At 38.3% G+C, this 26,358-nt stretch overlaps 1 long non-coding RNA gene across 2 annotated transcripts in view; it reads left to right on the top strand.

The window, feature by feature from the left end:
• Positions 1-26,358, top strand: part of LOC123568417 (uncharacterized) — a 518,489-nt gene that overhangs the window by 471,658 nt on the left and 20,473 nt on the right. For both annotated transcript variants that reach the window (XR_010580550.2, XR_012422638.1), the window contains one exon: positions 20,241-20,321. This is a non-coding gene — a long non-coding RNA (uncharacterized lncRNA). The remainder of the gene's footprint in view (positions 1-20,240; positions 20,322-26,358) is intronic.

The following is a 26,358-nucleotide window of genomic DNA, read 5'->3' as shown; positions in this document are numbered from 1 at the left end:
AAGAAGTCCCTTGGGTCATCATGCCATTTGAAAAGAGCATCAGTGTATGGGTCTCTTCTAATTGGAGCATTTAGCCCATTTACATTTAAGGTTAATATTGTTATGTGTGAGTTTGATCCTGTCATTATGATGCTAGCTGGTTGTTTTGCACATTAGTTGATGCAGTTTCTTTACCATTTGGCATGTTTTTGCAGTGGCTGGTCCATGTTGAGTGCTTCCTTCAGGAGCTCTTGTAAGGCAGGCCTGGTGGTGACAAAAATCTCTCAGCATTTGCTTGTCTGTATATGTTATTTCTCCTTCACTTATGAAGCTTAGTTTGGCTGGATATGAAATTCTGGGTTGAAAACTCTTTTCTTTAAGAATGTTGAACATTAGCCCCAGAAAACCAAACACTGCCTGTTCTCACTTATAGGTGGGAAGTAAACAATGAGAACACTTGGACATAGGGCAGGGAACATCACACACTGGGGCCTGTCAGGGGGTAGAGGACTCGGGGAGGGATAGCATTAGGAGAAATACATAATGTAAATGATGAGTTGATGGGTGCAGCAAACCAACATGGCACATGTATACCTATGTAACAAACCTGCATGTTGTGCCCATGTGCCCTAGAACTTAAAGTATAACAACAACAACAAAAAAGAAAAAAAGCATCAGTGGATGTGCTTGAATATCTGTTGTTACCAGGGGAGTTAATTTAACGTCCTTGAGCATTCTGCACAGCTAGACTTAATGGTGAATTCATTTTTGGTTAAGCTATTTGCTGGAAGAATATATCCAGATTACTGTTTGTATGTTTTTGTCTCTGGATATTTTCTTAGGCTTTTGACTCTCAAGTCAAATTTTAGCCCTTCATCTTTTATTAAAACCTCTCAAAAAATTCTGCTACCTTTGTGAATAATTGCACGCAAGACACTCAGCTTAAGACCCATCAGTTCCAAAATCAAGTAAAGAGAATTCCTACTAACAGGTGACAAACACAGAGGAAAGATATTGAAAATAACCTATATTCCAGAAGTTAATTTTCAGATAGATAATCAGGAACAGTTCATGTTCTAATAGTAGTGATTAACTAGGGAAAAAGTAACAAACTTGCTTATATAATTTTGATTATGGCAAATTTATTTAGCACACCAGAGCCTCAGCATTCCCAGCTGTAAATTGGGGCCAATAATTTTGACCCCAGAGAATGGTTTTGAGGATTAAATATGTGATGTATATGTAGCACTTTCCAAGGCATTTGCCACAAACTCATCATTGATTAAATATAAGCGTCTATCACTTTATTTCCCACACAAGCCCAATGAACATCAACAATTCTTTCTTGTGCATCACCGGTGAACTGGGTGCTTGGAGGAAAGAGAAAATACTGTATGAATGCCAAGAATTTTCAGTGTATTTAGAGATAAGGAGCAACACAGAAAAATAAAAACCTCTGGGTCAGTTTCTACCCCATTTGTCCAATATGTAATTTCACCTCCCATTTCCAATGGAAGTATTTTCTTATGCAAAGAGTAATTCCCAGTGGTACAAAAAGAAGGTCAACCTGTGGACAACTTCATTTTTCCCTGTGAACCGCTGGCATTGACCACACTCCCCCAAGTTCTTCTGTGGTGAGTTAAAACCGTCAAGGATACCTTGCACAAAGCGCACAGTAGACACTGCTAGGGTTTTTTATTATAGTACCCCTTTTACACATGATGTTTTTTTGTTGGTATTGTTGTTAATGACAGAAAAGGAAAAAAATAGATTCTGGGACAGTTCCAAGGAAAGCTATTTGTTACTACAATTTTAATCATTCAGTTTCTCAATTAATGTTGTAATTCCTGAGGCTTGCTTCTGGAACTTCCTCCCAAAGCAGGCAGCTCCTCTGAAAACAGATACTCTCTTTCTCTAGGTTTTGGGTGATTTCTGTAGTTTGCATGACTCTCTCCTATGACAATAAGTCAGTTGTACAGAATCCAGGGTCACCACAGGTAAGTAGGTTGAAACAGACAATAATGTGAAGGAATCAGTAAAATCAGTGGTAAAGGAAGATGAGCTTCCTGTTTTCTAGCTCTTCCTTTTCATTTTTCTTCTCTGCTTTATTTATTAAAGTCTTTTAAAACTGCTGCTCTAGCCTTGAGAATGTCCATTAGTGCAATACCCATTGAAAGTAACCATTAGAACATCAAAATAATAAAGATACTATTAGACAACAGTCATTGCAAATGGGTTTCCTTTTCTTTCTAAAAATACAAAAGTTTATAATATACACAAACCTCAACCACTCTCATGGAAACCATTCATGGATATTCAGGTAGAAGTTTTGGACAAGAAAGAGGGCATTGGTAAAGTCAGTTTTCACTGCATCTCTAGCTAATAAAAACAGAAAAATCAAAGTAAAATAGAATTATAGAAATAGTATCTATCACTTTGTATTTTTACTGTGTGCTAAGAATGATTCGGAGTGATTTATATTTACTAACTTTTAAAATTTTGTATATAATATATATTCCATTTTATAAGTAAGGAAACAGGCACGGCAAAGTTTAGTACTTGCCCAAGAATATACAGTGGAATATATGTAAGACTGCAGAGGGGGGTTAGGTATCTGTCCCTGGGCTAAATAAATACAGTTTGAAAATAACTATCTGGTTATGTGCAAACATGGAAAAGAATATCATTTCCTGCTATATAAAGTGAGAATTAAGAATGTGAACTAGGACATGAACTGTTTAACATAGACTTGCAAGGACTCATGTGTGGTGCAAATTTAATTCAACACGTAAACTATGACCAAGTCAAAGTCACCAGAAAAAGACTGAATGCAGCCAGACTCACCTACCCCATGCCCCTCCACCATCACTGGTGCACTAAATCTAGTAGTGTCTCTTATCTGTGACAGGTCTTGCACTTGACTTCTTATTTTGCACTATGAGCTCTTTAAGAGAAGGAGCCATGAGCATCTTTCATACATTCTTCATCATTAAATTATAAGCTCCTTTAGATCAAAGAATATGCCTAGTCATCTTTTGCCTTCCCTTTCTACTGAATCCAGGCCTAGCAAAGTGCCTGAGCGGTGCATATTGAGGGGTCAGAAAATGGCAGATAAAATGTCGAATGCCTTCTATAGATTTGAAAATGTGAAAGATACATTGAAAACAATTTTCTGCTAAATCAAGGAGCATGGGAGGCACACTTGGAGAAACAACACTGAATTTTCTTCACCAAGATCTTCTCTCTACCCTGACTTATACTTCTGATTATGGTGAGCATAGTGGCTGTAAAAAAAATGGTCACAGTATGTAAATATTTAAAGAAAACATGGAGAAAAATAAGTTGTAATGTGATTAATGGAGTTAATTATCTAATTATATAATAATGGAGCATTATGTCAAAAGTACTTCATTAAAAAAGTAACAATTACCTATAATTAAATTTTAAATTTGATTGAAGAATGTTGAATTCATTATTGCATTGAGGATCTCCCAGGATCATTTCCTTCTTCTATTAATTCTGTTTCTTTGAGGTTGAGCCTCACACTAAAAATCTGTAAACATTTTTTAAATTTTAACATAAATTAGTATTTAAAAATAAGGCTTAACCAGAGGCAGAGACAGCTACCTAAAAAAGTTATGATATTAGAGGATAAAAAATGTGTTCATTGCTCTGCAGTGCTAAGGCTAAGAGCTGAGTGACCTCAGTAGGTACAGCTCTATGTGTTACCATCTCCCTTTAAAATGGGGAAGTATGGGAATAAATGACAAATACCATATTTGAGAGAGTGGAGATACTCCAGCAACCCCTGAGACAATTGAAGAACATGACAAAAGTATGGCCCTTATCCTTGAGCGAATACTCATTTTTAGTAACTCTGTAAACCTAGATGAGATGTACTATGCAGTTGAACCTCTGGATTATTTACTAATATCCAGATTTCTCAGAAAACTGCTTAATTATAGCCTATTGAGAATTGGTGAATAAGTAAACATTGCATTCACAGTTATATTGCTGGAGGTACCCATCACCACCAAGGGGGAAGAACAGGAGTCAAAAGAGCTGCACGTCATTCCCAATTCTCCTGTGATTGGCTTGGCCAATGTGCCACCTCTCTTCTTCACTGACACTTCATCTACAACAAGGAGGCCATTTTTACTTCAGTGTTCACTTTACAGGGTTGCTGTGGCTGCCGAATGAGTCACGTGTATGACACTCTCTCTTAGGAACCATAAGGTATTATCCAAGTTAGCAGATCAACAAGGCCTAAATGGTAGCTGCTTTGTCCTGGACACCAGGATTCCAGCTACCTGATGTGGATCCTTTCCAAATGCTTAAGACATGAGGTACATGTAATGTTTTTCATAATTCCAATTGCCATCAAGAATTATCGATGACTTAGAGAGAACATTGATTTTTTTCGGGTGGTGTTTACATGCATTTTTTCTGCGGCCATTAGTGGTCCTCATAGAATTGATAGCTTTTTGAACCGTGACAATGAGATTATTGATTCTTGAAAGGGCCCTAATCTAGGAAAACTTTTTAAATGTTTGCTATTGGCTTTTATTAACATATAACGTAGCAACAGGATTGAAAAATTCAAGTATTGTGTGATTGCCTGGAAATCTCAAAGTAAAAATCAATGTAGGTAATCTATTTAATAAATCATGAAACACATACACACACGCGCGTGCGTGTGTGCAGGCACGCACACAAACACACGGAAAGTCTGCTAAGATTCATTATTAAGAAGGTAATTTTGTGTGAACATGCTTTGCTGTGCCAGCTAGCTTTCCAGCTAATTTTTTGCCCTTACATGCCCAGCCATCTTAGGTGGAATCTACCAACCAACCTTTACTGGACTCCATTATGGCCTCTCCATGCCCACTTCTGACCCCAATCTCCCTGCCTGGTCACATAAAGCCTCCAAATCCCCCCATCTCTTTATTCTATATTCTCTTTTTATAATAAGCCAGCAGACTGAAATACACTCTTAATTGGGTCTTCATAATTCAGCATGAAGCATGCACTCTACCATCAGGCAAGAAATAGAAGCTGTGATATCTTCACAAACACCAGCTTTAGTGATGGCTTGTAATATCCAGGGCACTGGGCATGGAAAAGTCAGATACAATAATTTAGAAAACCAAGATAATTAACATTTAAATGTCCAAAGTGATAGTGAATCAGACACAAAGTGCTACAGGGCACAGCTTACTTAACCACAAAATTAACAACCAAAAGAGTGACCCACAAGTCTCTCACGCCCTCCAGCACACACTTTTAATTAACAGAAGCGAGTCCACCTTTTTTTCTTCAGATTTAAAGAGACTGAACAATGTACCCTTAAATAGTAATATATATATATTTTTTAAAAAAAGATATAGGCAAGAGAAATTAAAATGAAGCACAGACAATAATCTATTAGTGAGGAAAATCTCCTAAATAATAATTTTGGAATTCCTACTAAGTTATCTAAAGAAGGAGAAAAATTCAATTCTATTTCTCTTTATAAATCTATTATTTTTAGTCCTATGGAAAACAATGAAATATACTATTAAGGCGGATAAATCTGGGTGTCCCTTGGTGCTAATAGAGCCACAAGGGGGGAAAAAAAAACAGGGCAAGAAAATGGGATCATTTTTCTATCCAAATTTCAAAATGGGTGGCTAAAGGGTAAGCAGTGATTATAATGCTCTGATTTTTCAGAAAAGCCTATTGAGGCAATCTTCAAAGTCCTAGGGAGCTAATCTGAGCTTTAGGCATATCATTAATAAGAAGATAAGAAGGTATCCACCAAGCAGCGTATCTATTTATCTGGCAAGGCAATGTCTCTGGAGGCTTTACTAATACATGCACACTCCCACAGAACATATAATTTGGAATATTAGCAGTCTGATCAAGGAGTGATTAAAGGCTGCAGTCTCTAGAGTATAGAGGTGTTGTCCAACTTGGCCTAGAGAGTGCTAAGGCAAATACAACTTTGCCCTTGTAGGAGACCATCTTTCCTCTACTTTGATACACATATACACACACAAGCCCCATACACACAGACATACTCTATATACAGTACACACAATACTCACTGCGAAGAGGAAGAAGAGGCATGGGTTTTGCAGGTAGATTCAAATACTAGGTTTTGTGCATGGACACATTTATTATTATTATACTTTAAGTTCTGGGGTACATGTGTAGAACATGCAGGTTTGTTACGTAGGTATACACGTGCCATGGTTGTTTGCTGCACCCATCAACCCATCATCTACATTACGTTTTTCTCTTAATGCTATTAACAATGTGAGATGTTCCCCTCCCTGATAGACACGTTTTTTAATCCTCCCTATCAAGCATTCCACCACCACCATCCCTGTAGAACACAGGAAGTTGTAAAGCCATCTGCGGCATACCCTTGGTGCTATCTTTGCACAAGTATCAGCCACAGATTAGCTAAAGGTAAGGTTTAACCTTCCTCGTGGTTAGAATGGAGGCTTAATTGGGTATGTGGGGCATAGCCTAGACTACACACACGTTAGAAAAGATGACAACTGAGATGAAGTGAGACCCTAGTGAATGATAAAGTCCCTGAGAAGAGCTTCGCCTTTGCACCCAGGTTCTTTCCTTCTCTTTCCCCCAAATGCCTGAAATTCGATCATTAAAATAGCTCTTCTTTGAGTGGTGCATTGTGCAACAAGAGGAACAATAAGGCATACTCTTAACAAGCTACCAAGTTATTCTATGAAAAAAATTTCTCTTTACAAATGCAGCAAAGACCAGGGAGAGTTCAGTCAGAGCTGTGACCTGCAAAGTTCCTTATCTGCCACAAACTAGAATTAATTTTGTAATAAAAATTATTATAAACACATTGTATAGTAATTTTCAAAGTGTTCCTTGCTTTTCTTATCAGACTTAATCCTCACAACACCTTATAAGTATGGTTTTACTTATTTTGCAGGTAAAGCAAGTAAAACTCAAAGTGTAGGGGATTTGCTTTAAATAACTCAGCTTATTGATGACAAAGCCAAAACTGAGACTCAGATATTTTGAGTCTTAATCTAATGTTATTCTCAGTAATCCCAGAAATGATGATTAGGAGACTTACAGTCTAGTTCTGGATCTGATTCTAGATCACTCCCTGGCTTTGGACTAATCACTTACCCAGTCTATGATTCTTTCCATCTTGAACAAGAATAGTCTGAAGTAGATAAGTACCTCTTTTTTTTTTCTTTCAAATTTGCATTTAGGAGCATATATCATACCAAGAAACTGAAATCAAACCTTTCACACTCTGATTTCTCTGAAGTCACTGGGTATGTTGTAACAGGAATCAAAGACTAAAATTCAGGAGATGCAATTTCTAGGGAAGGATGTCAGGTACTTCCAGCACATCAGGGATTCATTAGTGAATATTACATTTTAATTATGTCCTGGAAATTTGGAAATCATAACAGGAATTTATTTTGGGGAGGCAATACACAATGTAAACATTTTATTTATATATTGAGTTACTAATTATAAGAATTTGAGCAAGACATTTAAAATCATATATTACTGTAAGAGACAAATAGTGAATGAGATTCAACAATGAAAGTAATGAATGAGAGCTGTGGTACAGGTATGCATAAAGTGCTTTGAGATTTCTATGTAAGGACTTGCCAGAAATTTTAGAAAAAGAGTTAATGTTTGAATTAGATACAAAATTATCCGAAGTATTTTCAAATTAGATGTAGATGTGGAACTAGAAACCTGTAGGAAGAAGAAATAGCATATACCAATGCATGGAAAATATGTATTGCTGTAGCTTAGAACAAAGATTTAAAAACCTCAAAAGGTGATTCTAGAAAAGCATGTTAGGATTTGGTTGTTAGATACTTTCTTGCTGTGCAAGAGAGTTTGGTAGTTATCCTATAGGCAACATGGAACTAGTAGAATTTAAAACAACAGGAATTATACTTAAAAGCAAATAAGCTTTCCATAGCATTCATTCTTTTGTCAACATCTCTGAAGTTTCTCAAGGTCATGTCGTCTTCTGGAAACAGAGATAGATAATTTAACACAATGAACACTGTCAGTCGTCCCAACCATCCAGGCCTGCATAATGCAAGAATGCAGGAATTCACATATATGACTTTGAGCCCAACTGCTGAATTTCCCTCGACAGTTATTTTGTCAATAAGAAAAGAGTGCAAATATGACCAATTAGAGCGGAAAATAATCAGTAACACAATTAAGGAGATAATTTTTAGGAAATAAAAATGAAGGAGATGCCAAACATGAAAGTGTTTAAGAAATTTTAGGAACTAGGGATTCTCAAGGATTGGTTTTACTGACTTATTGTCAATTTGTAATACTCTAAATAATGGACAAAATCAAATCTACCACACAGAATAGAAATTGTTTGGTGATTCAGTGCCTTTGGTATCAGAGCTTTTAAAGTTCTTGGAACTTTATTTTTAGAAGACTGAAGACCAGGCAGCCTCAGGAATGGTCAATTATAAATGGAAGACTATAGATTGAGTCATTCTCTAGGAAAAATAGTTTGATCTCTCTAGAGACAGGCAATTCTCTGTTGAGTCACCTCTTGCATCAGATGCTCTATAAACAGCTCTGGAACTTTCTTCATGCTCTGGCCATTGGCTTCTGGTAAATGAGTCCTCCACTCCCTCTGAATCCACAGAGGGATGAGTAAATGAGTCATATTTTAATTTTAAAATGAATGCCAATATTTCAGCTTGAAGTCATAATTGTGTGTAAAGTATGGGGGGCAGAATTCTATTATTCTATTGATTTCTTACATCCTTCCTGAGGCTTAGCAATTTAAATAACAATTTTCAATGGTCTCGTAAGGTCATAGTCCTGGAGGGTGCAAAAGACATCAGGGAATCCTTGAATGGTGCAAGGACCTTGAGCAGGCAAGGACTATGTAGGTAGGAGATGCAGGAGGGTCGGGAATCACTCCCATTTTAGCACTACCATATGCTCCCCATTCTAGGTGAAGAACGCATCATAAAAAACAGTGTGACTGACCAAGGTTCTCTCTCTAACTGCAGCTAGTCTCTTGCCAATTCTTCCCATGCTAATTTCCTGAAAGGTTTTCTACCCTCTTTCCAGTTTCCCCTCCTTCCACTCACTGCTCAGTGTACCTTGCAAGGTTACAGATGATCTTCATATTGCTAAAGCCAATAAACTTCTAACATTCCTTATCTTACGGACATTCTTGTACCACTTGATATTATGCCTTCCTCTTTTTTATTTATGATAATCACAATAATAGAGTAATAGCTAATATTATTATTAAATATTTACCAGGAAGTATGCTACTAAATGTGCATTAACACTCCTCTTTTTGTTCAGAAATGCAAATTTGGCAAATTTCTTGGTCAGCAGACTAGGGCATGTATATTTTATGGTGGGAGTTCAGTGAAGAGTCCATATGGGGCTTTGTGTACCTGGGGACCCCCTCACTTTCCCAGGGATCATGTTAAAGAGTACTTAGATGGTTTGTCTGTGTCCCCACCCAGATGTCATCTTGAATTGCAGCTCCCATAATCCCAATGTGTTGTGGAAGGAAACCAGTCAGAGGTAATTAAATCATGGGGGCAGGTCTTTCCTGTGCTGTTCTCATGACAGTGAATAAGTCTCATGAGATCTGACAGTTTTATAAAGCGCAGTTCCCCTGCACACATGCTCTTGCCTGTCTCCATGTAAGACGTGCTTTGGCTCCTTCTTCACCTTCTTCCATGATTGTGAGGCGTCCCCAGCCATGAGGAACTGTGAGTCCATGAAACCTCTTTTTCTTTATAAATTATTCAGTCTCAGGTATTTCTTCATAGCAAATGGATTTCAAGTTGGACTAATACAAGTGCCCACTGATCCCAAACCCTGCCTGCTGATACTGAGCTCTGATCTTACTCCTTGCAGGATGGCATTGGGTAGATGGAAGAGACCCCCAATAAAGTCCTTGGAGAAATAGGGTCTAATTCACCAGGCAATAAATGACATAGGAATGCTGTGAAACACCCATGGCCTCACACTTATGTGGTGTTTGTCTGTCTTCCTCCCCCATTCTGCTTCTCTGTTTGATGAACTTTGGTCTGAGTTCCTGTGACTACACAAAGAACAGGCGGAAGCTGAGACCATAATGGCAACAGTTGCCATGAAACTTTACTTGCATTCCAGGGAGCAAATGCCGTACAGATAGTCCCAGGGTGAATCAATAAAGCATAAAGAAAACAGAAATGGATCATGTTTTTTGATGTTGAATGGCCACCAACAGAAAAGAATGTGTTAATTGATACAACATAACAAATGACTATGTTCTTTGGTCGGGAACAGACACACCGCCAGAGCCCCAAACCTAGGAGGCCATTCTGAAATCACGTACAGTTCCCCACATGCTCTGGGGCCTCCTTGTGTCATTAAGGAGGTTTCTTTGTAGTTTTTAGTAGCGTGGATAATAACTCACTCATGTGTTTCTTATATCCTTTATACAATCTGTTTCATGTTTTCTCTCACTTGTTCCCTAAAGGTATTTAGTGGAAATACCTTCAAGTCCAACTGAAATAGAATTTCATCAGATTTATTTCTATTTAAGGATATTAATTATCCAGAATAGTAATATATTTCCTCTCTACATTCATGTATCAATATGACCATATTATTTTTTTCTTCAATTCTTTATAGCAGTAAAACAATGAGTTCAAGAAAACTAACTTTGCTTAAAGTGCCGTAAGTCTTTCCTCCGGCTCTTGAGATGTCTATTTCACAAGATTACCCTTTGAGGAGTCTACATCCCGCTCAGTACAAGTGTGGTGCAGTAAGCTAAGGTCTCAAAATGGTCAATGTAGATAAATAAGCATTTTCTTGTTTGATCACCTCTAGTGTGTTATGCCTGGATCTATAAATTTCACGTGGTTTATCTCATTGAATCATCACACTAACTCTGCGAGGTTAATATTGTCACCCCTATTTTATAAATAAGAAAACTGATCTCAGAGAAATTAAAATTTCTAAGACCATGCAGATAATAAGAGGTAGAATCAGTGTTTACACTCATGTATATTTTTCCCTGCAGCTTTTGTCCTTTATTCTGTATGAGGATCTCTCTGCCTTCCTATCTCTATTGCTGATATATGAGTTTAGGACCTCATGGTTCAGCAGGAGGTCAGTGGGAGGGATGCTTCATGAATTAGGCACAAACAAAAAGATAATTATTAGCTGGGCAGAACACCCCAGGTGGTATTCTGCATGGTAAAATAATCAAGCGAGTAGTAGTTCTGAGAAACACGGGAGGGCTTTGGGAACCTGGGCGGGCAAGGAGTTAGGAGAGTTGAACAGAACCTATTGAACATAGCTGTTTCCTTTGTGATCAGTATATGATTATTAAGTGAGTTAATAAAAGGAGGATTACAGAGAGATACCTGATCATGATCATTGGGTATTTACCAAATTCTTGAGCTTTGTAAAAAACATTGCAGGCTTATCCTCAAATCTGAATGAAAAATATGGCAATGGTGTTAAAAAAAAAAATAGCTCTAGGGTTGTCATTTGCACTAGTGCTTAAACTTGACTGCCTTTTGGAATTATCTAGGCTGTTTCAAACAGATTTTGTGATCAGGCCTGAATCTATTCCAATTATATAGACATTTCTGGTGGTGGGACCCAAGCACCAGTAATTTTTAAAGTGCTCTAGGTGATTCCAATATAGAACCAAATTTGAGATTGTAATAGATCTTTGTCTTTCGCCATAGTGCATGGTATGGAGTGTCCTGTGGTAAGGGCTATAACCTCACATTGGATACAGACTTATTTGGGGGTCTGAAAACTAAAGAATTTGGACAAAGTTGACTTTTACCAAAGTATGTGAAATCCTGGTTCTATGACATAGTAGTAAGAATTAAATATAGAAAAAACAGGGCCTGGCTGGGCACGATGGCTCATGCCTATAATCCCAGCACTTTGAAAGGCCGAGGTGGGAGAATAATTTGAGGTCAGGAGTTGGTGACCAGCCTGACTAACATGGTGAAACCCTGTCCCTACTAAAAATACAAAAATTAGCTAGGCATGGTGGCACACACCTGTAATCCCAGCTACTTGGGAGGCTGAGGCATGAGAGTCCCTTGATCCTGGAAGGTGGAGGTTGCAGTGAGCCGAGACCATGCCACTGCACTCCAGCCTGAGCGACAGAGTGAGACTCTCCCTAAAAATAGAAAAAGAGGCTGGGCGCGGTGGCTCACGCCTGTAATCCTAGCATTTTGGGAGGCCAGGCGGGCGGATCACGATGTCAGAAGATCGAGACCATTCTGGCTGACACGGTGAGACCCTGTCTCTACTAAAAATGCAGAAAATTAGCCGGGCGTGGTGGCGGGCGCCTGTAGTCCCAGCTACTCAGGAGGTTGAGGCAGGAGAATGGCGTGAACCCAGGAGGCGGAGCTTGCAGTGAGCCGAGGTCGCGCCACTGCACTCCAGCCTGGGCGACAGAGTGAGACTCCGTCTCAAAAAAAAAAAAGAAAAGAACAAGGCTTATTTTCATTTTCAAATAAATTTGGAAAATACTAGGTTAACCACACAAGTGTCCTTTTTTTTCTTATTGCTATTTTTTTTAACATAGACCATTTCAGAGCCTTTAAAATTCGTGCACGCACTATAACTATCAAAAAAAGAGTCTCGTATGTTTTGCTTTCTAAATGTATTCACTATGTGTATTTGAACTAGTGTTTCATGAATAACAACAAAATGATTAATAAAACTAATCACAGCTTATTGAGATCTAGGTAGTCTATAGGTTACTTTAAATATATTACATTGTTTAGTTTGAGCCACAGAACAATAGTATGATTATATCTTACCATACCTATTTTATGGATGAAGACATTGATGTTTTAGTGGTTCAGTAATTTGCTCAAGTTTACACAATAATTGACAAAGCTGGAATTCAAATTGGGTCTTATAATTCTTGGTCCTATAACATTTCTTTGTATTAAAAGTGTCTATAAATATTTTCCGTAAAGTCCTATGCACAATAGATTTGGCCTAACAAGCAATTATTATACTCTAGCAATACTGACCATTTTCAAGTAATTTTCATTCTTTTAGGCACTGCAATGTTGGAGTGAAATTTTCCCATGAAAAACTATCTGGATTCTGCTTATTGGACTAAATATACTTTATGTGCATTGTAGAATAATTTCCCACAATCACCTTGAGCCCAGATTTCACACCCCTAAGGAACCCACCACTCCTACCCATGCCTCACATGGCTTACATCCCTTCTCCTGCCTCCCAGAGCTCTTAAGTTCTTAGGTGATGTCTTCAAACAAACAAGCTCTTGTGACACTGACTTTTTTTTTTTAATGATTGACTATGCAGGGTACCATGGGAATATGCATGAAAGCTTAATTATATTTCCTGCCTCGCTGAGTGAATGTTGGATAGAAAGATGGCTCTGCTCTGCCTGTAGTGTAAAACATCACAGAGATCAGATCGGTTCCCCAGCATTTGCACATGGCTGATAATCAGCTCTCCACATAAACAGGCAGACAGATGAAGTCAGTTATCTGAAAAGATATCCATGTCCTGTTAGCATCTGTATCTGTCTTGACTTTACACTCTCATTGCAAACTCAACAGCAGGCTGAGCAAGCCAGAGCCTCTCCAGATCAGGACAAGTCAGTGGTGTCACCTGGAAATAGTCAATACAACACTTTGTTTTTCTGGAATCACAAGAGAATCAATTCCCACCATAAGCATCTTTGTCAGATAACCAAAACTTATGCTTTTAAGTACCCAAGCATTAAGCACATTCATATTTTTCAGATCAGAAACCTCAATATGCACAAAATGCTTTCTTGATGCAGCACTTGCTTGCTGAGCACTAACTGTATTCCAGTGACAACTACTGAAGACAAAAATGAAGCTTAAAAAATAGATGTTACGTGAACACTCAAGAGTATTTCCTTGGGATAAAGCACAGATTTTAATTCACAGACCAGTGTTACAACCATTCTGACTGTTCCAAAGAGCTTTGTCTTTCCTCTCTGATTCTTGGCTCTGGTGCTGATAGGTTAGGCTGTTGGAGAAGTGACCCCAAGATAAAAGAGTTGTTTTTGTAAATACACTGCCATGATCATTCCTTAGGAGCCAACCATATGCATAGCACAGTTTAGTCACTGGTAATCCTACATTAAATGAAACAAAATGCCTTTCCTTTTAGCAGGAGAGACACAGCTAATCAAATCCTAGATAAAGTTTACGCAGAGGGCAGTGGGAACATCAGAACTACATCTACATTCAAATAGTCATATGTTTATTCAATTTCCAGGTATTCTGCAGGGGCAGAATGGTACACTGCAAGTGGAATCAAATTAAGAGAGGTCCACAGAACCCTCTGATATGCTCCTACTTCAATTAGTGAAGCTTCTTCTATCTCAGAAGGAACTGACATCATTTCTATTCAGTTGTGTGTTCACCAGCCTCCTTAATACAGCGCCAAGGATTAAATGTTTCCCAATAGACAATGCAGGTGTCACTTCTGAGAAACGTGCACACTCTGTTAACACTAAAGGTGGCAGCCAATTCTGGAACTATAATTGGAGCTTTTCTTCTCCATTCCAGTTGCATGATTTCTCTTTCTCTTCAGTGACTTCCCTAACTTTATAAGTGAATACAAAGGCTCAGCTTCATGCTGCAGCAGTGATATTTGCTTAATCCCTTTAGCCATCTGTAAAGCAGGGGTAATACACTCTATCAACTCATCAGTTATGTGTGTCTGTGTGTGAGTGCACCAGCATAATGCAGATATTACATTCAATGAAGCCCACCTGAAAGCATATTTGTGTTTATTTAAAGACTTAAATAATACAGGGCAAAAGTATGGCTTTTGAGTCTAGTATAACCCTCAAAGCTAGATAGTCTTATTGCCCATTTTGCCCATAACTATGGTCATTGGTCTTCAATTTTTATTCTAGCTTTGTGATGACATATGCTTAATCCCAGTACTTTGGGAGGCCGAAGCAGGTGGAATACCTGAGGTCAGGAGTTTGAGACCAGCCTGACCAACATGGAGAAACCCCATCTCTACTAAAAATACGAAATTAGCCGGGGGGTGGTGCATGCCTGTGATCCCAGCTACTCAGGGAAGCTGAGGTAGGAGAATCACTTGAACCCAGGAGGTGGAGGTTGCTGTGAGTCTGGATCATGCCATTGCACTCCAGCCCAGACAACAAGAGTGAAACTCCATCTCATAAAAAAAGAAAGAAAGAAAGAAAGTATACTCTACGCAATTCTAGAATTTGCTTTAGCCAAATTCAAATTCTGTATAGTGTAAACTCATTTGTTTTTCAGTAAGTTCTTTATTAACAGCCAAATCCCTTGATTATGACACTTCTGTGAACTTTCTTGTTAATCTTACTTACAAGTCACATAATGCCTGAATACATTTCTCTGAAATATTGTTGAGATAAAAGAGCTGACAGTGACAGTAATTAACTTCTAAATAAATATTAAAATGAGAGGGCATTGTAAATACCCCCAGTGCAATGGATACATGACTGAGTTTTTAGGACATTAGGCAGCCAGTCTGTCACCATCCGAGCTGAGGGTAGCTCTGCCACTGATTTTGGAAGATGTTCCTTTATACTATTTAGCCTATTTAGCCTCTTCTTTTAGTTCTCGGTTTTAGCTAAAACACATATTTTATAGCTTGCTTTTCACACATTTGGCCACTTCACCATATGTTCTCCTGTCCAATTCTCCACAGCTTACATGCATATCTAAGTTCTCTCTAGGTAGGGACCAAATTTAATGGTTTCCTTTTCCCACCTCCCACCCCATCGTGGTGGATCCTTGCACACAGCCAGCTGAAAATCCAATTGGTGCTCCACATGTCTGTGTTGAATTGAGGTTCATTTGCTCACAAGATATTCATCTCAAATCTGTCAAACAAAAACTGTGAAAGTGCCATGTGATTGGCTGAGGCTGTCTGTGCCATAGGAAAGCAGAAATCACACCAGCACAAGTGCCAAGTCTGGCAAGCGACTGACAGGGTTGAAATACTAGCTCTGACACAGATTAGAAGTAACTTTGGACAGGTTACTTAAAATCCCTAAGTCTTAATTTCCTCACACATGAAATGTGGAGCACACAGGACTTTTGTGATAGAGACATTGCAATTATTAAACAGCATAACACAAAGTGCTTCCCCTAGGGCTTAGCAAGTGGTCAACCGTTGGCAGTTATTACAACCCTTTTAGGAGTTCAGATGAGAGCTCTGAGTTATGGTGCTTTGGGGAAGCTTCCTGCAAAGGACAAATAGAGAGCAGCGTTAGGAACCAAGATTTACCTGTATATTTTGACTGTTTAAAAATGGTAACAGCAGTAACAGTGATGCAGCTGAAGCTGGATTCTCAAGGGAACCTTGTCTTTAGCTCTGGGGGTAATGAATTGCTGTTTCTCTCTGCCCCTCCCCATAACCCACACCCATCTCTTGGAGGACAGGTGCAGCAGTGGGTGGCCAGCACTGCACCCTGCCTGTTGTTAGTTTTGTTGCCCCTGTGTTAGTGGGTGGCTCAAGAATCCTAAAGCCCTGTTGGAAGAGGAAGTCAACTCAACAACTTTCTGAACTGGGCAAGTATAAGAAACATGAGCATACATGAGGTCAAAATGCAGAGTAAAGGCAACTAAAATATAAAAAGATGAGATTCAGGAGGAACAAGGCAGAGAGAGTGAAAACTTCCTGGATGCATTGTGGAAATGACTATATGCGATGACAGTTTGATGCTGCCTTGTTCCTAGGTATGGGTGGTGGTGGATAGATCAAGAGTATTTAAAGGGGCAGACCTTAGTCTGCACCTTTGAACCTCTCTGACCTCACAGGTCAGGCAATTTAAGAGTAATCTGCTTGTGAAACTTAATCAGCTTAAATGATGTGTATGGTTTATTTGAACATTGTGATGCTGAATATCAGGCAAATAGAATTGGCAAGAGGTCACAGGGCCTCCTCTGTCTTGTTGAATAATAGCTTAATTAAGCCAAAGTAGGATATGCTGGAGCAAATAAACACACAGATTGATGAGTGCACTGGACATGTAGCATGTAGGGGAAGGGGCACACTGCAGTGGAGAGACCTCTGTACTGGCTGAGAGGTTGTCCCAGCTTTAGTTCTGGCACTGTCATTCATCATTGTGTAGTACAGAGCAGTGGCTCTCAAAGAGTGGTTCTGAACCAGCAGCATCAGCATTACTGGAAATTGTGTTAGAAATACTAATTTTCAGGTCTCACCCTAAACCTACCAATTAAGCATGCTGGGGTGGGGCCCGGAAAAATATTTGAACAAATAAATACTTCATATGATTCTGATGCTCACTGAAGTTTGAGAACCACACTAAAGTGGTGAGAATTGAGCAGTCTGCACTCCTGTTCTTTGTATTTGCACTGTATATACAGGTCATTGTGTGTTCTATCAATGTGAAATCAAGGAGCTCCTTAGAGTCAGAATTTTGCAGCCACAAATACATACATCTTTTGTTGTCTGTTCCCTGGACTTTGATGTCCCTCCACTATATCTAGATCTAAAAAAAAAAAAAAAAAAAAAAAAAAAAAAAGTGACTTGTTACCAAGGCTTAGAATCTGAATGGGTTCTGTAGGAAACATTCTCAGGCTTTGTAGAGTACCTTGTTCCTTTCCTTAGAGAGAACAATGATACCAATTTTGGGGGTTGCTGTGATTAACTAGAGGCAGTGGCTGCTAGTTATAAGACTGAAAGGCTTTCTTAATTTCTCCTACCTTTCAGAGAACTATCAAGGAGCTATTTTCAAAGCTCATCATAAAAATTCAGCCAATGGTTGTTACTTCTCCATCTAAGTCACACAATTATATTCTAGTCATTGGGTCTTGGATTAATCCAGATTGTAGGCTAAGGACTGTAAATGTCCTCTGCAGTGAAATGTGTCTGTTGGGTCGTGGAGGACTCAACTTTTTCCAGGAGGAAGTCAGATTGGCACATTTAATATTACAGCTTTCTCCTGTCTCTGCCTGGATTTATTTCTCCATCCATTTTCCAATCTTGTTTCCCTAAATTCAAATAGTTCCTCAGCTTGAACCTGCAATTGTTATGTGCAATCATTTATAATTTTTTGTTTTTCTTCCAACATTTTTCTATCTCTTATGCCATAGACACCCCACCTCTATTTTTCTTTCTGCCATTTCATTTAATCTTCTTTATAATTTATTCTGGAACTGTGCTCTTTGTGATAACCTTATATGAGATGTCATTTCTGTGATAGTAGGCCAATAATTCAGAAAATATTATTTCTGCACCTCTTTGCCCACCCCCAGGAATCACTTGTAAATAATGTTGATTAATTTGCAATCAGCACTTTTTAAATCAGCATTCCATCTATAGCATAAAAATACAATTTTAGATCTTATTGCACTGACACACATTCTTAAAGAATAAAATGCACTTAAAACTAAATGATGGAGGTGCCTTTTCAATGATGTAGAAGTTTTATTTTCAGGTCCTGTATAATTTTTTTTTTTATGGTCTGCTCACTTCATCCTTCAATATCTCCAAATAACCTTGAGCAATATATATGGTAAATTCATCCATTGTATTCTATACAAATAATTAAAACATCCATTCTTCAAGCTTTTATGTAGCATGGACTGAAAGATTAGGAGTTGCAGGATCAAGAGTGCTGGACAAGAAATAAGGGGTTAAAGGTCTTTCCTGTCTCCTCTTTTTTTTCCCTTCCTTTTTTTTTTTTTTTTTTTTTTTGAGACATAGTCTTGCTCTGTCTCCAGGCTGGAGTGCAGAGGCATGATCTTCGCTCACTGCAACCTCTGCCTCCTGGATTCAAGCGATTCTCCTGCCTCAGCCTCCTGAGTAGCTGGGATTACAGGCACGCACCACCACACCCAGCTAAATTTTTGTATTTTTGGTAGAGATGGGGTATCACCATGTTGACTAGGATGGTCTCAATGTCTTGATCTCGCGATCCACCCACCTCGGCCTCCCAAAGTGCTGGGATTACAGGTGTGAGCCACCATGCCCGGCCTCCTCCTTTTCTTTCTCCTTTTCTGTGTAACTCTTTCTTCCCTTTCTTCATAGAAACCAGTGTTATTTATTTACTCTTATTGTATATATTTGAGTTATGCAACATGATGTTTTGGTATACATATGCATAGTGAAATAATTACCACATTTAAGAAAATTAACATATCCATTTGTTCACGTAATTGCTTTTTTCTCTTTTCTTTCATTTTGTGTGGTAAAAGCACTTGAAACCTACTCTCAACAAATTTCTGGTACACAGTACAATATTGTTAACTATAGTTCCCACACTGTGTATTAATTAGATCTCTGGATTTATCCATCCTACATATGAGAGGACTTCAAAGAGTTCCTGAATAAAGGGAATTAAAAGATAAAAATAAAAACACAAATTTTATTTCTCATCATAAGCTCCATCAAGTTCAATTCACTTTTGTAAGCAATGATACCAGCCATTTGGCCCATCAATTCACCCTGTAATTGCAGTCTTTTTTACATTATTAACTGAAGAAAAATGAGTGCCTTACAAAGAACTTCCACATTCTTACTCATTTATTACTTTCCATGAGAAGCATTCTTGAATTGCCACTCCCCTCCTCCTCTGGATACCATTGCTATGTGCCTTTGTAGTATGCTATGTTTCCCATTAGATTTCTCAATACTGGTTATAATTACTTATTTAAACATCCTTCTCAGGGACTGTATGCTCCATGCAGTAGAGAGAACGTCTATCTTGTTCATCATTGCTTCTGCAGAGCCTAATATACTCCCAAATAAACATTTATTGCAGAAATGGATTGTTGTAATTATTCAAATATGAGACATGATGTTTTCCTTCAAGAAGTATAAGGTAATTAAACCTTGATAAATCACTATGACATTAGGAAATATATAATAGGTGACTAGTAATAATAAAGGTAATTATAATAGGGCGATAACATTTATATTTATTCTATTCTAGGTGCTATATTAACCCCTTATTATGTTAGCTCACTTCATTTGTACAACAACTCCTTAAGGCTCCTAATGTGATCATAGTATTATTTTCATCCTCATGTAACACGAAGAGGGGCTGTGTGACTTGCCCATAGCCACTCACCTGGTACGTGAGGTTTCACATTCCAACTCTAAGTTGTCTGCCTTTGGAGTTCATGTTCTTAACCTCTAGATTATACTGACTCCTTCAGTAAATGATCACTATATGTTTATTGCAGGAAGGGGTGATAAAGGAAGAAAGAAAGTTTGAAAGGATGGAAGAGGGAAGGAAAGAGGAAGAGATAACAGGAAGCAATGAGGTAAATACAAATGAGTCTATTATGCACTTGAAGGATGGGTTAAATTTGAGCATATGGACTAAGAGACTGTTTATTGCTGTGAAGAAATTGACATGCACAAGGGGGAAGAGGTAAAGGATCTTTAGTAATGGGGAATGAACAATTATCTCATTGCAACCCAGAGCCCTCACCTGAGTTCTCAACACTTAGGTCAAATGGCCAACTTCATTCTCCACTTAGAAGGTTTCTCAACATGTACAAAACCAAGTCCTGCTTTTTCCGTGCCCCCAAACCTGTTCTATCTGAAGCCTTCCTATCTCAGCTACTGGTAAGTTCATTCTTCCAGTTACTCAGAAAATTAACTTGGGAATCATGAGTAACACCTCCCCTTCTCTCATAACCCATATCCTATTTGACAAGAAAACACTCTTGTCTTTTCTATCAATACATACTTTTAGTCCTACCACTTCTGACTCCCCAGTGATACCTCCCTGATCTGAATAGAGGGTCGAGTTTTCAAGGTCCCCTTTCGATATATAGCTAGAAGCAATGCATATAAAACCTCAATCAGAACATTTCACTCTTCTCTTCAAAATTTTGCAGTGATGCAAGTCAGCATTCTTATGTAACTTAGAAGATGCTATGTGATTTAGGTTCTATTATTTCAGTGACTTAATGTCCCACCATCCTGGCCCTCTCTTATCCTGCTGCAGTTACAATGGCCTCCTTATCATTCTTCAAGCACATTAGGCACTTTAGGGCCTTTACCTCTGTTTCTCCCTTAGCTTGATCAAACACGTGTGTCACATCCCACAAGCCTGGGCTCTGTTCTTTAAGGAGGCCCAGCTCACCTATCCAAGTTAATGCTTCCTTTCCCAAAACTCCTTATCACTGTCACCCAGTTACGCTGCTGCCTAATATGCGATATTATTCCTTTCTCATTATGTCTATCAGTTATTTTCTCTTCCCTATGGCAGAAGTGAAAAGCCCATAGGACAAATGTCCTTGACCAGGAAACAGGGCCAACTCTATCGACATATGCTAGGGCACTTGCACAGGGCCCTGAGCTTATAAGGGCCTACATACATCTGAAGCTTAACGCTCTGTGGTTTCTGTCTTGGAGTCCTTAGTACATTTATGTGTTTTGTCAGTAAAGTCTGTCGGGACAGTGTAACATGAGCTGGGAGGGGCCTCTATGCCTTATTTCATGCTCTGTCCTTACTCTTGCTACCTTCATGCCTCCCCAGGATCATTTCTGGCTGCATATTTCCAAATTTCTGGCTTCCTGGGTCCTGCCTGACCTTTCCTTTTTTTCTTCTTCTTTTTTTTTAAGAGACAGGGTATGTCTTTGTCACTTACACTGGAGTGCAGTGGTGCCATCATAACTCACTGCAACATCAAACTCCTAGATTCAAGCAATCCTCCCGCCTCAGCCTCCGGAGTAGCTGGGACTACAAGTAAGCATCATCATGCCTAGACAATTATTTTAAATTTTCTGTAAAGATAAGGTCTTGTTATTGCCAGGCTGGTCTCAAACTCCTGGCCTATAGCAATATTCCTTCCTCAGTCTCCCAATGTGCTGGGAATGCTTCAACTTTCTTTATCCTTGAAGTTGTTGTGACACTGAGGTCTATTTTTCACTATTGCCCTCCATCCCTATAGGGACCTGGGTAGCAGGAGAATGTGGATGCAAGTTCAGAGAAGTCTCAAGGTGGTAATGCAGCAGTGGCTCTTGCCTTGGGTTGGCAATTCACATATGTTGTTTAGGTGGCTAAATGGGGATTTCTTACCCACCCCCAATGTAGGTACTGAGCAGTAATGTTCTTGCACAGACATTTAAAGTCCATGGTCTGGCTGTCTGCAGGAAATTAGCTCAGTGGGTTCCTGAAAAAGGAAGATTCAGGCCAAAGTCCTGCAATTTTGTTTTTTACTGAGCCCCACAAATTATATAGCAGGTCCTACTCTGACAGTAACTGATGAATTTTAATTGCCTATATATGAAACTTTCATCCAGTAGGTATTGAATAAATATTATCAAATGAATATAAACCAGAGTCATACCACAATGCTTCCTCACCTCGATCTCTCAAACCATGGACGAGGGACAGTTTGGATGTAGACATGCAATTTTAGTTTTAAGCTGGCTTGTATTGACTTTTATTTTTATTAATTATCAAACCATTTCTTTTTTATTTTTCTTTTTTATTATACTTTAACTTGTAGGGTACATGTGCACAATGTGCAGGTTTGTTACGTATGTATACATGAGCCATGTTGGTGTGCTGCACCCAATAACTCATTATTTACATTAGGTATATCTCCTAATGCTATCCCTACCCACTTCCCCCAACCCCACAATAGGACCCGGTGTGTGATGTTCCCCTTCCTGTGTCCAAGTGTTCTCATTGTTCAATTCCCACCTATGAGTGAGAACATGCGGTGTTTAGTTTTCTGTTCTTGTGATAGTTTGCTGAGAATGATGGTTTCCAGCTGCATCCATGTCCCTACAAAGGACATGAACTCATCCTTTTTATGGCTGCATAGTATTCCATGGTGTATATGTGCACATTTTCTTAATCCAGTCTGTCATTGATGGACATTTGGGTTGGTTCCAAGTCTTTGCTATTGTGAATAGTGCTGTGATAAACATAAGTGTGCATGCGTCTTTATAGCAGCATGATTTATAATCCTTTGGGTACATACCCAGTAATGGGATGACTGGGTCAAATGGTATTTCTAGTTCTAGATCCTCGAGGAATCGCCACACTGTCTTCCACAATGGTTGTACTAGTTTACAATCCCACCAACAGTGTAAAAGTGTTCCTATTTCTCTACATCCTCTCCAGCACCTGTTGTTTCCTGATTTTTTAATGATTGCCATTCTAACTGGTGTGAGATGGTATCTCATTGTGGTTTTGATTTGCATTTCTCTGATAGCGAGTGATGAGCATTTTTTCATGTGTCTCTTGACTGCATAAATGTCTTCTTTTGAGAAGTGTCTGTTCATGTCCTTTGCCCGCTTTTTGATGGGGTTGTTTTTTTCTTGTAAATTTGATTGAGTTCTTTGTAGGTTCTGGATATTAGCCCTTTGTCAGATGAGTAGATTGCAAAAATTTTCTCCCATTCTGTAGTTGCCTGTTCACTCTGATGGTAGTTTCTTTTGCTGTGCAGAAGCTCTTTAGTTTAATGAGATCCCATTTGTCAATTTTGGCTTTTGTTGCCATTGCTTTTGGTGTTTTAGACATGAAGTCTTTGCCCATGCCTATGTCCTGAATGGTATTCCCTAGGTTTTCTTCTAGGGTTTTTATGGTTTTAGGTCTAACATTTAAGTCTTTAATCCATCTTGAATTTTCATATAAGGAGTAAGGAAGGGATCCAGTTTCAGCTTTCTACATATGGCTAACCAATTTTCCCAGCACCATTTATTAAATAGGGAATCCTTTCCCCATTTCTTGTTTTTGTCAGGTTTGTCAAAGATCAGGTGGTTGTAGATGTATGGTATTATTTCTGAGGACTCTGTTCTGTTCCATTCATCTCTCTCTCTCTTTTGGTACCAGTCCCATGCTGTTTTGGTAGCTGTAGCCTTGTAGTATAGTTTGAAGTCAGGTAGCATGATGCCTCCAGCTTTGTTCTTTTGACTTAGGATTATCTTGATAATGTGGGGTCTTTTTTGGTTCCATATGAACTTGAAAGCAGTTTTTTCCAATTCTGTGAAGAAACTCATTGGTAGCTTAATGGGGATGGCATTGAATGTATAATATGGCCATGTGACCCTGAACGTACCCAATCTTGTCTGTATTGACTTTTAATGACAAGATAGTTAGTTATAGAATCTGCTGAAATATTATTAGAATATGTACTTCCCATATAGGAAGGAGAGACTTCCATAGCATAGTTGGAACAGCTATTGGAGAAAAATAAGATGGTTTCATGCCTGTACCTCCACTGTTGAGCTGATGAGCTCACTAAAGAAGATGATCATCTTGGTGGATGTGCTATGCCTGGGGAGAAGCAAAATTAGAGCCAAATAACTTGGAATCAGAAACTGAGAAAAAGTTGAGGGAATGAGACTATAGCCAAACTGAAAAACAAGTTAGAAAGACAATGCAAGAAGTCAAGAGGGGAAAGCTATGGACAGAGATGTCAGAGGGAAGGAGATTGCTGCTTGAATGCCCCTGTGTATAGGCCAGGGCCTGACAGTCTACACACACTTCAAAAACAAAGACTGGAAAGCACCCATTTTGGAGTCAGCATAGGGCACTATTTTTTTCTAAAATTGGAAGAACTAGTGATGTTCTACTTTTTTTCAATAGACTTTTTTTCAATGCTCAGGGACTAAGTATATTGGGATATAAAAATTATGGCAGAAAGCCAAATTATCCTGGGTAAAAACATGTTTTATACTTGGGACCTATAATATAGTACCAAATATGTCCTCAAAGAAAGATGACTGCCTTCCATCCATGGTAGGGATGGGAGAGGAGATGCCAGTAAGAAAAAAGCAGTCAAGCAGCAGGGTTGGTGGGCATAGATCACTGCATCCCAAGCTGCACATCCTATGAATCTGTTTTGTTGTGTTTTGTTTAATATAACATCTAGTATTAAGCTGTGCTTAATTTTGGGTTCTCTCTAAAGAACCGCTTTAAGGATCTTGATATCATCTTTATTGGTTGTCCCATCTTAAAAGGAATTAAGAATTACGATGAGCACTTTTGGTTGATGGCCCAATCCCTAGAATGCCTACTGAGGGCCCCATTATTGCTGTCATATTTCCATTAGCAGTTCTCAGATTGGCTGTTACTCTGAGAATCAGATATTACTCCGAGTTTTGCAGCATCCTATTCTCCTAGTCATGAGAGAGTCCTCTAGAGTAGCCCATGTCTCCTGGCTACTGAAGTGAAATAAGTCTTTGATCAGACTATGAAAGAAGCAACAGAAGACAGAGCTAAAATCAAAATAATTTTGATATAATAAGATAATCATTTTAGTTGAAGACATCATAGAAACATCATATACAGTAAATATGGCAGCTGATATACAGAAAAGACTGGAATATTTAGACATAGCATAAACATAGCAAAAACAGTAGGACCAAGGAACTGACCTATTTTCATTCTAAGAATACTACTGGGTTGATATGTAAATAAGTCAGAAACATCATGAACCCATCCTATCCCCAGTGCCAAATATCAACGAGCCCTGAGTGCCATAAAGTTTAAGCCTGAAACAATTATATCTTTAAAATGATTTATGTGCACTCTTTGAATCCTCCAATTAAAGGTCCCATTTATACCCAAACTATTATTATTTAAAAATATCAATAGCTTCTAAACTACATTATAGTTTGTATTTATAGTTTATATTCACATTATAAAAAATTTACCATTTTTTCTCCTCTCATAGCAGAATATTTATTTACACAATAAAGAATGTCATTTAAAATAGTCAACAAATTAAACCACAATGAGAAAGATATAATAAAATAAAAATGAAAATATGTGCCAAAACTATTATTAAAATGAACAGATAGTTACAATCCTAAAATTAAAACTGTTTAATTTATAATCAACTCAGAAAAATTTTCAGTGACAAACATCTTAGAAGAAAATTAAATGACATTTCAAGCTTACCAAGTCAATCTCAATGCAAATTTCAAAAGGAGTTTTGTGGACTTTGACAGGGTGTTTCTAAAACAAACTTAGGGAGACAATGCATATGAATAAACAAAAGTTAAAGAACAATAAATATATCTGATTCCTATCAGATGCCAAAAGGTATTATTATCTAAAATAATAATTTCTGAAAAGCACTACTACAGAGGTAGATCAGTGCAGAAATGGGATTGACAGTCTAATAGCAGACTCACTCATAAGCAAATTTTTTACGTGTATTATTGAATTCACATGATATAAACGCAAGTAGGAAAACAAAAATAATTGGCAAAAATAAAACCTGTGAGATGCCTTTTATATAAATAAAAATGATAAGTTTATAGGAATATTTTAATTTCCTGAGGAATAAAAAGTGAATTAAAACAAAAATGGAATATAATTCTGGT

Source organism: Macaca fascicularis, chromosome 13, assembly GCF_037993035.2.
Source record: "Macaca fascicularis isolate 582-1 chromosome 13, T2T-MFA8v1.1".
NCBI lineage: Eukaryota > Metazoa > Chordata > Mammalia > Primates > Cercopithecidae > Macaca > Macaca fascicularis.
Note: the sequence above shows the minus strand (reverse complement) of the source record. Positions and strands in the feature narration are given on the sequence as shown.